The sequence below is a fragment of the Mus pahari genome, chromosome 2 (genome assembly GCF_900095145.1).
Source record: "Mus pahari chromosome 2, PAHARI_EIJ_v1.1, whole genome shotgun sequence".
In the NCBI taxonomy this organism is placed as follows: Eukaryota; Metazoa; Chordata; class Mammalia; order Rodentia; family Muridae; genus Mus; species Mus pahari.
Genome location: NC_034591.1, coordinates 158,726,926 through 158,741,792, shown reverse-complemented (window position 1 = coordinate 158,741,792; position 14,867 = coordinate 158,726,926). Strand labels below are relative to the sequence as shown.

The following is a 14,867-nucleotide window of genomic DNA, read 5'->3' as shown; positions in this document are numbered from 1 at the left end:
AAAAGAAAATTTTATTTTTGATAAAAAGCCTTGGTATTTTAAGCCCAGGACTCAGGAGGAAGAGCCAGGCTGGTCTCTGTGTTTAACACCAGACTATGTGGTGAGTTCTAGGCCAGCCAAGGCTACATTGTGAGGCCCTGTCTTTAAAAAAAAAAGTATAAAGGAAGGTTATATATTTCTAGTGTATCCCTATTTTTAGGTTTAATGCATGTAAATCTATTGCCAGCTTTTAGAACCTCATCTTTAGAAATGAAGGATTATACACTGTCGACTATTTAACATTTGTATCATCGGCTGCCATATCATGAAGTGTCTGTAATTACATAGTACATGCCCAGTTGATTGGTTCTCATGAATCTTCCTTATAGTTAAATTAAAAGTTCCATTTACACGCACTCTCTGTGCCTACCTTAGACCCCCTAGACATCTCAATGACGAAATGCTACTACTCATTACAGAGCGCTAGGCTGGTTAAACTTTGTTGGCCATTCTAACATACAACCTCATGGAAGCACTGAGAAATCCTGCTGTGTATTTAAACAGAGGAGAACATTTTGCAGGAAAAGGAATTGTGGTCTGCTCGTCTGACTTTGGGGTAGACATCTGAATCCCACATACAGCACTGAATGTATATCTCCTGGCTGGATGCTCACACCACATAGAGCTCAGCGTCTCCTAGAGTATGCTTCTCTCTTAACTGTTTTCACCCCTTCAGCTTGACCCATCCTGTGGTCTGAGGCATGTCATCATCAGCATTATGTGCACAGACATGAGCCTCCATACACTGGGGTACCTGACGCAGAGCAGACACTTGGTGAACAGTTTAGTTCCTGTTCTGAGGAGCACAATGACTCCAGCTCCTTTCTCAGTCTGTACAGAGACTAGGATCTGTGCACTGGCTATAGACGAACAAAGTTTAAATAGACATTTGCCTAGGTGTGGCGGGTGGTGGTGGTGGTGGTGGTGGAGGTTAAAAATTTCCTGATAGAAATTCCCTAAGGAGACCTCATCAGACAAATTGGTAAAAATGTTTCAGATGTGAGTTGTGCGAGGATACATGCCCGTTGCGCCAAATTGGGAATTCTAATAATACAATCCTGATAGCGCTCCATGGGTCTCCATGGACAACAATGGTTCCGTTGATTATTTGTTATAAAATATACATTACCCCATTTGCAATTCAAACAGTACTTCTGACATGGAAGTATTAATTCCACTTAGATTGCAGTTATTTACTTAATCTTATATTTATACATATTATTTCCAAAGCGTGAGTGAGGGTCTCCATTTCTTGACGGTCCACTGACAGCAATACTTATTAATTCTGAACTGCATCTGAATATTCCATGGGCAGGGGGTCTAGACCATATGGCAGGTAATTGGTGGCGTTGAAACTACCTTGGCATCTCTGCATATGGAAATAGGTGTTATTTCAGACTGCTCTTTCTTTTCCCCTTCCCCCCTCTGGTCATAAAAATCTACCTGGGACCTGTGCTTTTTTTTTTTTTTTTTTTTTTTTTTGTCATTGTTGATGTTCTCTGGCCCATTGATTGACAAAGCATGCAAGCTCAAATGCTGTCTCCTGGAGTGCATCCTGGATTCTTCAACTGGACACAAGCTAACATCATCTGAGAGGAGTTAAGAACATGCCTCCATAAGATCTGGCTTTAGGCAAGCCTGTAGGGCATTTCCTTCATTAAGGGTTGTTAGGGGAGGGCCCAGACCTTTGTGGGTATTGTCACTCCAGGCTGGTGGTCCTGGGTTCTATAATTGAGCAGGCTGAAAAAGCCAAACGAGTTAGCCAATGAGAAGCATGCCTCCATAGCCACTGCATAAGCTCCTGTCTCTAGGTTCCTGTCTTGTTCGAGTTCCTCTCCTGACTTCCTTTGATAAGGATCAGTGGTGTGGAAGTTGAAGCCAGATCAATAGTTTCCTCCCCAGGTTGCTTTGGTCCTGGTGTTTCAAAACTGCCTTGATAACCTGACGTAGGACAGCGTATTAGCAGATATATTCATTTGTTTTGACACAAACATGTTTAAGTCAGCAACCTGGGCATTTGAGGCATGGCTCTAACCATGTTAAAGGATAACTCATAGGAAGTGGAGGCTTTGGAGATTCAGACCCAGTCCTTTCTCCCATTCAGTGCTGACAGGGAAAACTGAACATTCTTAGGTCCTTGTGCAGAAATGCTTACAGTCTTATGGCTTCAGTTTATGACAATGTCATACTTTTTCTTTTAAGCCTTAACTTAACTTCAAAGTCCTCAGAGGGCTTCAAAATGTCATGCATGAAGCTAAGTGAACTTCAAACGAGCGATTTCCTCTTATACTGTCCAGCCACACAGCATGCTTGACCTAGGCACCTGCTCTTCCAAATAGGGGACCATTGCCTTGATGGAGATCTGCAGTTATATGCCCCAGGCGAAGAAGTCCTTACATGAATGATCGTTTCCACCAAAGCTGCCCAAAGCCAGAATCTTAGGACCCATCCTAAGCTCTTCTCTGAAGCCCATTTACTTAGCCTTACCCCAAGAAGCAGAGAGTGGCATCTGTCTTATCGCTATAGATTGGATAGAGTTGATAGGCAGCAAGACCCTACTATACATTCACAATGGTGCAAGGCTCTGGCATTTGCTAGAAACTGAAATTTCCCCTCAGTTCTTGGTGTTGGACAGAAGGAAGTTCTTTCAGCTCAATTTGGAACTAAGTTGAGTTGAGGACCCAGAATGCTTTGCGGCCATGTCCTATACGCTGATCATTCACCTTTCCTGAGTGCCTCAGAAATCTTAGTGCGTTCTAAGACTTTTTTTTTTCATTCAAAAGTGAAAAATTTGGCTGTATAGAGATATTAAAGTAACTCCTGGCTCTTTTTCGAAGGTCCAGTTCTATTAAACACAGATGGCTTGTCATAGCTCATTAGAATGTTCATCTCCTGTCCTGAGCTAAGCTTTACTGCTGAGTGCATTAAATGAGACTCACTCCAGTCCACTTTCGAATAACAGCAATGATAATGGCAGATAGCATTTAATAATTATGACTAGAACTTGGCACAGTGCTGTGTGCACTTATAGGTACTTGTGGACCTCCCCCTGCCCCAAAGCAAACATAATGCCGTCTTTATGTATTCTGCAGTGGGAGACATCTCAGGGAGGTCAAGAATGTGGTAGCCATGTGGCAAGATGGGCTGACACAGGAGTGTAGCTGAGTTAGTCTTATCACAGTACAGTCTTGGAAATGACCCCAGGCAGCAGCCTCAGGTATTTTGCATCATGTTAGATCTGATGTCAGATGCTGGAGTGAGAAAATGTGCAGGTTGCAGGTTGAGAACAAATACCCTGTGACTTGGGTTAAACATTTTCCCAAGTAAAAAGTCTACTGGATGGATCTCCATACCTGGGGTAGAGACTCAAAATGGGAGGTTTTGTACTGGAATCTTGAGCTTTCTAGCAGATCACTTGTTATAGCATGCAATTTATGGCCAATGAGAGGAGACATTATGCTACCCTAACAACTTGTAAGGATTCCTAAAACAATGCACTGAATTAGGATGCAGAGCGGTGATTGGCTGTCACTTAGTCCCTGGGAGTGAATCACCTAGCTCTGTTTGTTGTTCACACTTACATATTGTGAATTTACTGCTGTTTCCCCATTGTCTATGCCCATTCATTTTATTCTTTCCCTTCTCCTTTGTACTATGACAAAGTTAAACTAGCTTTCAAAAAATAAAAATGGAAATGCTTGCTTCTAGACAGACTTCAAGGAAATCCCAAGTCTAAATTGATTGGGAGTTTCTCCTGTTCAGGGAAATCAGTATCGAACTGTGTTGATTGTCCTAAGTTCTTTCAGACTTCTATGATAAGGAGAAACATCCGGGAACACATCACAGAATGTTAATAACTGAGGATCGCATGATGGAAGCATATTTGTAAAACAGTTGCCTTGAAGCTCTCCTTCCTTTCTATAATCTGAAAGATAATTCATTGTGATTCAATTATTTACCTTGCATTAGAAATAATTATGGAAATAAATAAATGAATAAACCTGGAGCTGTGAAGACTGGGCTCATGTGTCAGCTGTAATTGTGGATGTGATGACAGGAGCTACCTGCAGAGGTTATGATTTGCTTAGAAGTCTTCTAACTTCGCAAGGATGGACTCGAGGCTAAGGAAGAAGTCAGGATTTGATTAACCAGGATGAAGGTTCTGGCTGTGAGAAAATAGCCCCAAGTAGCAAGAGTTAAGATTAAAATATGGTTCTCTCCCTGGGGACATGTCACAGCGTGCGGCCGTTGCAATGGGCTATCTTATCTCTGCTTTCGTTGATAACTTTATTGGCACAAAATTTGCATTCAGAGAAAGTACATTAAAGAAACGTAATGGGAAAGGTAGACGAAAAGTATTTACTCCAATGGAGATTTATCTACAGTGTCTGCCCACAGCTTGAACAGAGGTGACTATAATAGAAATGTAGACATTTGCATCTCACTGGTGGGAATATGAATTCCCTTGTTTTGAGACAGAGTTTGTAGCCAGGTTAGCTATGAAACCACAGTCCTAGTTTATAGACTCTCATCGCCATTAGAAAAATCAGACATAAGGCATACAATTGAGTTCTGTTATGAAAAGCCATTCCATATCTGACTTGTAATTGACTAGGAAAATGTGATGATTCAGTCTTTGCCCTCATCTACGGGAAGCTTAATACAGGACTCTCCGGTTTTCAGCCCAGCATACAGTTTATTTTTCTTTCTCTGCCTACCTATGCTAAAGCTTAATTGATAATTGGGCACAATAATAGAGCAAAAGGGATTAATACACCGTAATGGAGCAATTATAACAAGACTGTACAGATTAGGGAATATTGCCACCCTCTTTCTCAATGTACTTAGGAGTTCACTCATCCCTCTTCCTGGGATGATGTGGAATGAACCGAGGTGAGATGGAGCACAGAAATGGGCAGAAATCTGTGTGATAAGATGGAGATGGAGATGGAGTACAGGCATAGACTGAGGTCCCTGTGAGGAGATGGAGATGGAGATGGAGATGGAGATGGAGATGGAGATGGAGATGGAGATGGAGATGGAGATGGAGATGGAGATGGAGATGGAGATGGAGNATGGAGATGGAGATGGAGATGGAGATGGAGATGGAGATGGAGATGGAGATGGAGATGGAGATGGAGATGGAGATGGAGATGATGGTGGAGATGATGGAGATGATGGAGATGATGGAGATGATGGAGATGATGGAGATGATGGAGATGATGGAGATGGAGATGGAGATGGAGATGATGGAGATGGAGCACAGGCATAGACTGAGGTCCCAGTGATGAGAGGTGATGGTGATGGAGCACTGTACTAGTACTAAGTACTATGTAGGCATTGTGACCAGGTGGAGCCTACTTGAACATAAGCATCAGGCCACTGCCGACATGCACATGGATGCTGAATGTCTAATGCGCTGATCGTGTACATACCAGAGGCACACTGTGTGGAGGGAGGATTTGCATCTGATGCTGTAGGTAAAGCAAGAGAAGCTTCTTCATAGGTCTCTGAACAGTGCAGTGTCTTAAGTTTCAAATTGCGTATCCCTGGGATTTTCCAGTTAATGTTTTCAACCTGTGGTTGATGCTGGGTACCTGAAACTGAAACGGAAAGCCAAATAAATCACAGGAGGGTCTACTGTGTTTAGAACCAAGTCTAGCTCCAAATTCTGGTTCTACCACATTCTAACCAGGAGAACTTACTCAGCCTATGTAATATCCCTAGTCCTCTGTCTGTAGGTAAAATGAAGATAATACTGACTTTTGTGTAAGTTTTTAAGTAGTATTTAAAATACTATTTGTTTGAAATACAATTCAGATGCCACAAAGTATAGATTTTCATGTATAATTCATAAAGACATGATTCCTTTTATCTATAATGACGCTTGCATAATCACAATCTAAATTTACAGTGTGCCTTCCTCCTGGTGACATCTTGTACCATTTGCAGATAGTCACTGCTCTCTGCCAGTCTTTTTCCAGTTAGCCAAGCCCGACGCGTCTACTTTTGTGATATAAATTTAGCTATTCTGGACAATGCACATAAGTAATGCAAGTATTTTATTCTTGGTGACCAGATGTATTCAATGATATAACACAGTGTTCTCTAGGTTCCTGGGCACTCTTACATCCACCAGTACCTTGCTCCTATGTGTTACAAAATAATATTCTGCTATGCATATATCACATGTTTTACCATTAACCATCTTATAGATACTTGGTTTGCATCCCTTTCTTGGCTATGATAAGTAAGGCTGTTGAAAACCTTTGTTGACTTGTTTGGTTTGGTCATGTGTTTCTCAGGATTAATTTTTCTGGAGGAGAATAATTTGTTTACATGGGGGTCTTAGTTTAATTTTTCAGATTATCAATTTTCAGAATTTTGAAGAAAATTATAAATGACAGCTGGTTGATCTGTGTATAGGTCAGGAGGGTCAGGTATGTTAAGCGAAGAGAAGGAGGAAAGATTGTAATGGTATACAGAAGCAAGCATCCAGGCATTTCTTCGCTCTAAAGTGGAATGTTTCCCTCTATCAGCACATCGTTCCTATGTATTCCATTTCATTGTGACAACTTGGATATGACATTGGTCAGTACTGGTTAGTTTGTTTGTTTCTTATACAGTTTGATCTGTTTGTTTCATGGCAACCAAGTACTGGAAGAAACTTCCTCACTTATTCCTAAAGGAGTATGCCACAGGAAACAAGGAGGCACGTGGATGGCTATTTCCACACAGGCAACAGACATGGGGGATGGAGGAGGCAACCTCTGAGCAACCTCTGATAGCATCAGTGGCCGAGCATTCGCTCTAAGGAAACTGTTTTCTATGTCAAACATCCATTTAGTGTTGAATAGAACTGCATGCAGATGAATGCAGGAATGAGGGTTTACCCCGCTAGGAAACCAAAGATCCCTTTAGGTTCCTTTAAGTACAGTGCTGCTCCGGGGCTTGCTGTGGATAAATAGAGGATTTAATAATGTTCAAATATTTGTGCCAACCTCAAAGGACACCCTGAAACAGAAGTAACTTTGCACATGATGATACATCTTTGACTGGACATGTCTGTTGGCTTTTACCCACGGATTTCCTTGGTATTTAATGTGTTTGGCTGACTCTTTAACCAATGCAGTTAGGGTAGCAATCTTGGTAGGAATTTGGCTCTGGTCCTTTGTAAATAATGTCACTCTAGGATGTAAAGATAGCAAACATGAGGTAAGAAGTACATCCTGGAATCCCTAGGACATGTCTTCAGGGTTTCTTTCCCATTGCAGTCTCAATTCACAGTGGGTAGATACACTGTAGAGTGTCCATAGATAAACTCCTCTCTCCATATGCATCTGACAAGAAGTACAGTGATGATGTCATTCAGTTTACCTCAATTACACACGTTTGCATTTTTAAATAGAGTGTATCATCTTCTATATGTCTTTAAGTTTAAATCATTAATTTGAATCCAAGATTAGGTTGTTCAACCATAAAAAAGCAGTGGCAGGGTGGTGGAGGAGAGGTGGCATTTAAGGGATCCAGTTGATCATCTGTCCTCAAACTTGCCAGCAGCAACAAAACTAAACAAGTCCACAAAATAAAAGGAGCAAAGAAGGGAGGAGCAGGGTGGGGAAGGTCGGGGAGGTTCTGGCCCTCTTGGAACACAAAGGTCTTTCAGTTGTGGGGGACAGGAATGGGGAGTTTGGATAGTGGAAAAAAAAATTTTCTCCATGTGGTAATGAGGTTAAGGAGGGAGCAGTGATGGGTGATTACTTTTCTCCATCAAGGCTCCTTTATCCCCCTAAGCTCCGACAGTGGTCAGCATGTCAGACAGCCCTCCCTGTTTTATCCGTCCCTTAACTGTGTTCTTTGGTTTATACAGCTGGGCCTTTGTTCAGCTGTGGGGGCAGTACTGGAGATGTGAAGAGACGGCCGACACAGCATCTATAATGCTGCCGCAAATGGTCAAGTCTGCATGGGAAGCACAGGATTCCAGCCCTTGGGTTGACATGGACTCGCTTTTTCTACATATTTTTAAAGACAAAAAGAGAACACCTCCTCGTGTGTGTGTGTGTGTGTGTGTGTGTGTGCATGTGTGTGTGTTCCATTGTGGCATTGTGTGGAAATGTGGGTGCATACATGGATTAATGAGTTAAAAAGTTTTGTTGACCGTATTTTAGCAACTAAGAACAACAAACTTGGTGACGTCATCATCTAAATTATAGTCTAGCCCAGCCATGTCTCTTGGAAGGACAGCATTTTGGAGAATATTCATAAACATGTGCTTAGCTATAGAACTAATATGAAGCAAGGGACAAAGAGCAAAGTGCTTGAGACCATCTATATGATGGAATATAACCCTGGGGACGTGGGGGGGGGGGAAGCTCACTGTTAGCCTCATGTGGGAACAGATACCATTCTGGCCACTTTCTGTGTTTTTACATCCCAGAATATTATAAAACACTGATGACTTCTTTTTAGTTTTTCTACAGTATGTACATATCGTTTGAGTTTTGACTGTGGCCTATCAGTGAATTCTCCACAGCTCTTTCACATTTATAGCAAAGGGCTAGGATTCCTAGGTATGCACAGTGGCAATCTGAACCTCCCCCCGGCCCCCACCGATGTGTGTATGTGTGTGTGTGCGTGTGCGTGTGCGTGCGCGTGCGCGTGCGTGTGCGTGTGCGTGTGTGTGTGTGTGTGTGTGTGTGTGTGTGTCTTTCTAAAAGCAACAGGGAATGTGTTAAACCAAGAAAGATTAATGGGACGAAGAAGATAAATAGTTAAGACATAAAATGAGTTTGGAGGTCATGCTAGGAAAATAGAAAAGCTTATGGATTTAATTCATATTCATCCAAGCAGAGGGGTTTTGGCATGAAGGGGCCAATAGAGAGGCTTGGTGTCCTTCTGACACCAGTCATAGCTGCACCCTGCTGATTTGGAATTTGAGTTGATAGATGCTTGTCTGCCAGGCTGTTAGTCTTCTCGTGACTATAATGTCACATCTTTTAGTTTTCCAGGACAGCTCAGGAAATCTGAGTCTCTCACTGGTAACTCTTGTCCTGTGGAAGACTCGTGGCCTGCATGTTTGTTTTTTGCTCTCTGTTTTGAATATAACACAAACATTTCTGCTTCGTTCACTGGCTTTCCTTTTCTTTTCCTTTTCCTTTTCCTTTTTCTTTTTCTTTTTTGTTTTCTTTTTCTTTCTCTTTCTCTCTTTCTCTCCCTTTTCCTTTTCCTTTTCCCTTTCCTTTTCCTTTTTCTCTTTCTTTTTCTTTTCCCCTTCAGTTGCACTAGACACAGTCTGCAACCAATTCTGTGTAAAGTTGGAAAGAGTGAGGTTTGCAAACTGGCTGCCATCAGCAAGGCAAGACTCCTCCTGTCAGGGTCATTTGGACTTGAAAAGGGGTAGAGGCTCATGATGTGACTGTTTACTGGGCTACGGATGGTTCGAACACTGAGATCCCTTTCTCACTCCTGTCATGGGTTGCTCTCTGGGGGCTTGCCTTAGATGACTTAACTTTGTCAAGTTCACAACAACCCTTGAAAACAAAAGAAATTAAAGCTGGACTGGTTAATTATTTCTGTCATCATTATTAGATCCTAAATATATTAAACATGCCACAAATTTTGTTTCAAGACATATACCGCACTCAGAATAATTCAGTTTTGATTATGAAACAAACTGCTATCTATTTGGACTTAGCCAGTATGAGAGGGAAGGGTTCAGGGGTGGGGACTCCTGTAAGAAAGCCAGAAAAGGAGATGGGAGGGGGTTCAAGAATAAGTACTCAAAGAGGTTATAATGTAAGACTAATTCATTTTTTATTTTCAGTTTCCTCTTGCAGTTTGGTGACCTCCCGCAATGGTCAATATGACTTAATCATTACAACAAGAGAAATGATATTTATGGAGAGGACTCAACCCATTAAACCTAACTAGGTGCTCTCTCCTACCCCAGACTTACTGTTTTGTGTCTATCTTCATGTGACTAGTGGTGTTCAGTAGAAATCTGTCTTCATTCAGGATAAATATGATAAAGAAGCGATTAAAAAGGTCCCAGCACATGACATAGGACCATAGGCAGACATGACCAGAGTGTGGCATGGGGCCATAGACAGTCATGACCCCCACATAGGATGGGGCTGTAGATAGACATGACCAGCACATGACATGGAACCATAGATAGACATGACCAGCACATGGCATAGGGCCATAGGCAGACATGACTAGCACATGGCATCTGACCGTAGGTAGGCATGGTCACATCCTACTGAAAACACTGTGGAAATGGTATGCACTTTGAAGAGGTTAGTGCTGGTCCCTGAAGTCATGACAGTTACCCGCTACCTACATACCCTCGGCTCTTCTGTTTTATAGGTTAGCGAATCAGAAGCATCTACTTACTATTTTTCTTTAGAACAAACTCTCAAGCCAACAGTTCAGAACGTAGTAAGCGAAAACAATCAGCCTCTGACTTCTGTTAGACTAAAATGAGATGCCCAGTCCCCAATCGAGGCCCTTGCTCTGGTAGAGGAGGTGGAGATTTACCTGATCCAGACACCTCCCACTTCCCTGCTGAGGTCATCCAGGGATACAACAATAGACACAGAACAAGTCTCCTACTCACTAGCAACTGTGTGGATGGCAGGGAGAGAGGGCCTGTGCTTATAGGATTTTAAAGGCAGTTTTCATGGATGTCACAGCAGGATGCTTGAGAAGAGGTGACCAGATCATGCTCTTCCCTGTCCCTCCCTACCCCACTACTTACAGCCAGGAATTTACAGATGTGACAACTCTATGTCTCTGAAAAAAAAAAAAAATCCGAGAGACTTCTGACATTTAAATTCCTCTAAGTTTCTCTAGCCCTGAACACACAATGACGTGTGTGTCCGGCTTCTGAATTTTAGGGTTAGAAAAAAAAAATGCTGCTCAAATTAAACCAGGGCTTGGGATCTTTGTTTGGTTTGGGTCTGGCTCCTTTGAAAGGGATTTTTAATAAAAGCCTTCTGCAGCCTGCACTGGAGGAGAGAGTTTGCTGCTCTCTGCAGACTTTTACTTCTGCCCTGATCATGGGTGTGTGGATGCGTGGCTATGCTGTCTGCACAGCTCTCAGACGCACAAGGAGCTGGGCATCTGGGGAGACTCGGGAGCCGAGCTCTTCCACGCTGACTCAGAGGCCCACCGTATGACTCCAGTCTGGCGCTGTCACGCCTGGTTATGGAAAGGCAAGAACAATGCCTCCCTTGAGAAGGGGGGAAAAGTCCAGCGCAGTCACAATTCTGATGTAAAATTTAAATCATCCCTCCACATCCTGTGGACTTACAGCTGTCAAAAAGGCAAGACCAGACTTAAATGGAAAAAAAAAAGCATCTTATTTCCTTAAAAAGTATGCTCTCTGTGTCTATAAATATCAAACCAGATCCCAGCTCCTAACGCTACATTATTCTAAGTAATTTATAAATAATCACAACAAAAGGACTGTGACATTTTTAACCTGTAGATGGCCGAGGGTTAAACTGCTGTTTCTGTGATTAATGACTGATGGGTTACAATATATCAGATGAGTAATTCACAACAAACGACCAGTTATGGATGGCACTAATTTTTTTCATTTTTTACAACTTCTACATTTGTTTTTTTTTTTTTTTTTTTTTTTTCTGACAACTTAAAGGGACTGTGTCTTCATCTCAGGCATTTGTGTGTTCTTCAAGATAGTAAAAGGTTAGTAATCCCAGGGTTAGAGGATGTTTTAATCAGATGTTAAGAGCTCAAAACTTGTGTCACTGACTGTGGGAGAGGAATACAATTCTAAGAATTATCCATGACTCAAATGAAGGCAGATTTTGTTGCTCTGTCAGGTAGAAGGTGTTCATTGCCAGATTCTTTTTCTTTTTCTTTTTTTTTTCTTGCAAATGAGTAGTAGTTTTGAATTTTTTAAAGAAAATATTACAGAACTCTATTGAAACATGTACTGGCCCTTTCTGGATGAAAATGGCTTTGTATTTATCATGCAATCTTGTCTCCAAACTCATCTTTCTTCTTTGCTGTGACAACAGAACGAATTCCTAGACATTTTCTCCATCTTAGAGAAGGAGCGATCATGTCTAGTACAGATTGGTCACATTTAATAATCTCTCTACTTTCTGAGTTTCTGTTTTAGGCATTTAACATGATTTAATTTCAAACAAATATAATAAAACCTGAAGATATTTAAACTGGCAGATCCATTCAACTAAGTGAATTAGCTTTATAGAACATGTGTTATATTACTTGCAATAAAGAAATAATGTTTCTGGGGGGTCAGGATTTCAAGTAGCCCAGGTTGGCCGTGGACCCACTATTAAGATAAGGCTAACCTGGAACCCTTGCTCTACCTGCCTGAAGATGCTGGGGTTATAGGCATGAGCTACCAGGCAGGGCAGCAGCTCCTTACTCAGAGGACTTTGGGGGTGTTCACTGCTGCAGATGCTCTAGTTTTGGATTAAAGTGTTTGTGGTTTGTGTTATTAGTGAAACAGAAAAGAATTCAGGAAGAAGTAATCCTCATTCAAATTCTTATTGTTGCAGAAGAGCATCATGTTACCACTAGCATCTTTTTCTCTTCCTTCCTTCCTTCCTTCCTTCCTTCCTTCCTTCCTTCCTTCCTTCCTTCCTTCCTTCCTTCCTTCCTTTCTTTCTTTCTTTCTTTCTTTCTTTCTTTCTTTCTTTCTTTCTTTCTTTCTTGAGGCATGATCTTGCTGTATATCCCAGATGGTCTCACACGACAGCACCTCCAGCCTCATCCTCCCAATTCTCATATTAAAGGCAGGTACCTCCATGCTCAGCGCAAGGACTGCTGTGTTCAGCCTAGATAGTTTTTGAATGCTGCCTAACTTTTTAAAACAAAACAAAACAAAACAATACAGGGAAAAAAGGTTGGTTATTTAAAAGTCAATTTTGTTAATTTCCTTTCTTAATTTAGGAACTTAAAGTGTTTTTGAGCTATTCAGAGCCCAGCTGATACAGAAACCCTCTTTGACGCCAGTTCTATCAGGAATGGTGTCACACTTCTGATGTAGTATCTTGACTCCTGACATTGCTTTTCTTTTCATTTTGCATCCTTTCCTGGGTTATCCCAAACTCCCTTGTCCTTTCCCTTCCTGAATCCCAGACTCTTGGGGAATGCAAGAGGTTGAAGAGGAGGATTTGCTGAAGTTGTGGTACTGCTCAGGAGAAGGTGTCATACAGTCAGAGAAGTAAAAGCAGTTCTATTGTTATTAGAAGAAAGAAGGAAAGCAAGGGAGCAAGCATGCAAGAGACAGACAAAGGGAATTTTTGGTGTAGAGGTTAATCCAAAGGCTGAGGGCCCAAAGAGTTGAAAGTGTGCCAGAAAGAGGGAGCAGCCTTCAGAAAGTCCATTTAATACACAGTGCTGATGGCCCTGAATTTTTATCAAACGTTTTTCTAGATGCGACTTAAAGCCTTGTAATATGCAGTGGAGATATCTTGTTCCGTCTTAAAGCAGAATAACAGATCAGTTCCTAAGTGCTGTAGCTCAGAGCTCGGTTGTTTTTAGACTTGCATAAGAGGCTGAATTTTTGTCAGCTTCTACTCTGGTGAAATGTGTGGTAAGAGACACAAGCCCCCCTCTTCCGCATGTCCTGTTGGGGTCTCTTCAAGAGGGGTGAATTGTGTTTCCACACACATCGGCAGAACCCGGGGAGTGCATCCAGGCCTCTAAGGGACAATGTCAGGAATGAGGTCCTGAAATGGGGGAGATTGAGCAGAAAGTCAGAGGACAGTAAGCTCTGTATGCAACACTGAAGGGAAAGAGAGAGAAATATGGTAGAGAAGTTCGAAAGACTGTATGTTTACCATAAATAAATCCTGCAGCAGACTTGTAGCTATGATGAACCAGACTTGGTTTACGCAATTGATATGGCGTCTTCAGAGCACAGGAGGACAATTCTGGGTAGGGAAGTGATGTTTAAATCTTGTAGGAGAGAAGAAAAAATGTAAACTGTAAGATATAAACAACAACAATTGAAATTCACAGACAAATGGCAAGAGCAGATATTTGCTTTTGATACTGTGACATTCTAAGTGTGTAACCAGATTATAGGTCCAAGGGCTGCGGTCCTTGTTTCACCCACTGAGTTAAAATAGATTTACTCAAGCTCCCTACCTCTTTCTATTGCACCTATGGGGTGGGTGACATTCTGTTCTGATAGATTTTTAATATGCAGTAGAGTTTTGTTCCTTCAGTTAATTATCTCTGTTCAGCATTCTTAAATTAAAAAAAAAAAAGGTCTGTATATGGCTTCAGATATTGCCTTTCCACTTATGGAAAAGAACTTCGAGGAATAAATTGTGTCCTTATTGAATGTGGTATCAGTCAGCTTTAAGTGACTATAATAACAAGTACAACAAAATTTAAGAATATCAACACAAAAGGTGTATTTTAGCTCAAAGGAAACCACCAGGGGTGGTGGGCCCTAATGTTATAGGAGCTATGGTGAGGTAGTACAGATGCCCCTGAGAACAAAGTTGGTCACCTCATGGCCAGACAGAAAAAGCAATGAAGGGAAGGGAGATTTGGATCCCAAGATCTTCTCAGGACACGGTCCCAGTGACCTGTAGACTTCCTGTGAACCAACTCTTAAGGGTTCTAACACTGTCCAGTAGGAACTTCCAGGGACAAACATGCCTAGGGGATCTACAGAGACATTTACTTCCAAACTGAAAGCCAGGAACGAGTTGCTGGTTATCCATCTATCTATCTATCTATCTATCTATCTATCTATCTATCTATCTATCTATCTATCTATCTATCTATCATCTATCTATCTATCTATCTAT

The 14,867-nt window shown here is 41.6% G+C and overlaps 1 protein-coding gene across 15 annotated transcripts in view; it reads left to right on the top strand.

Annotated features, from left to right (window-relative positions):
* Window positions 1–14,867, top strand: part of Sox5 (SRY-box transcription factor 5) — a 943,592-nt gene that overhangs the window by 597,545 nt on the left and 331,180 nt on the right. The gene's annotated exons all lie outside the window — the stretch shown is intronic.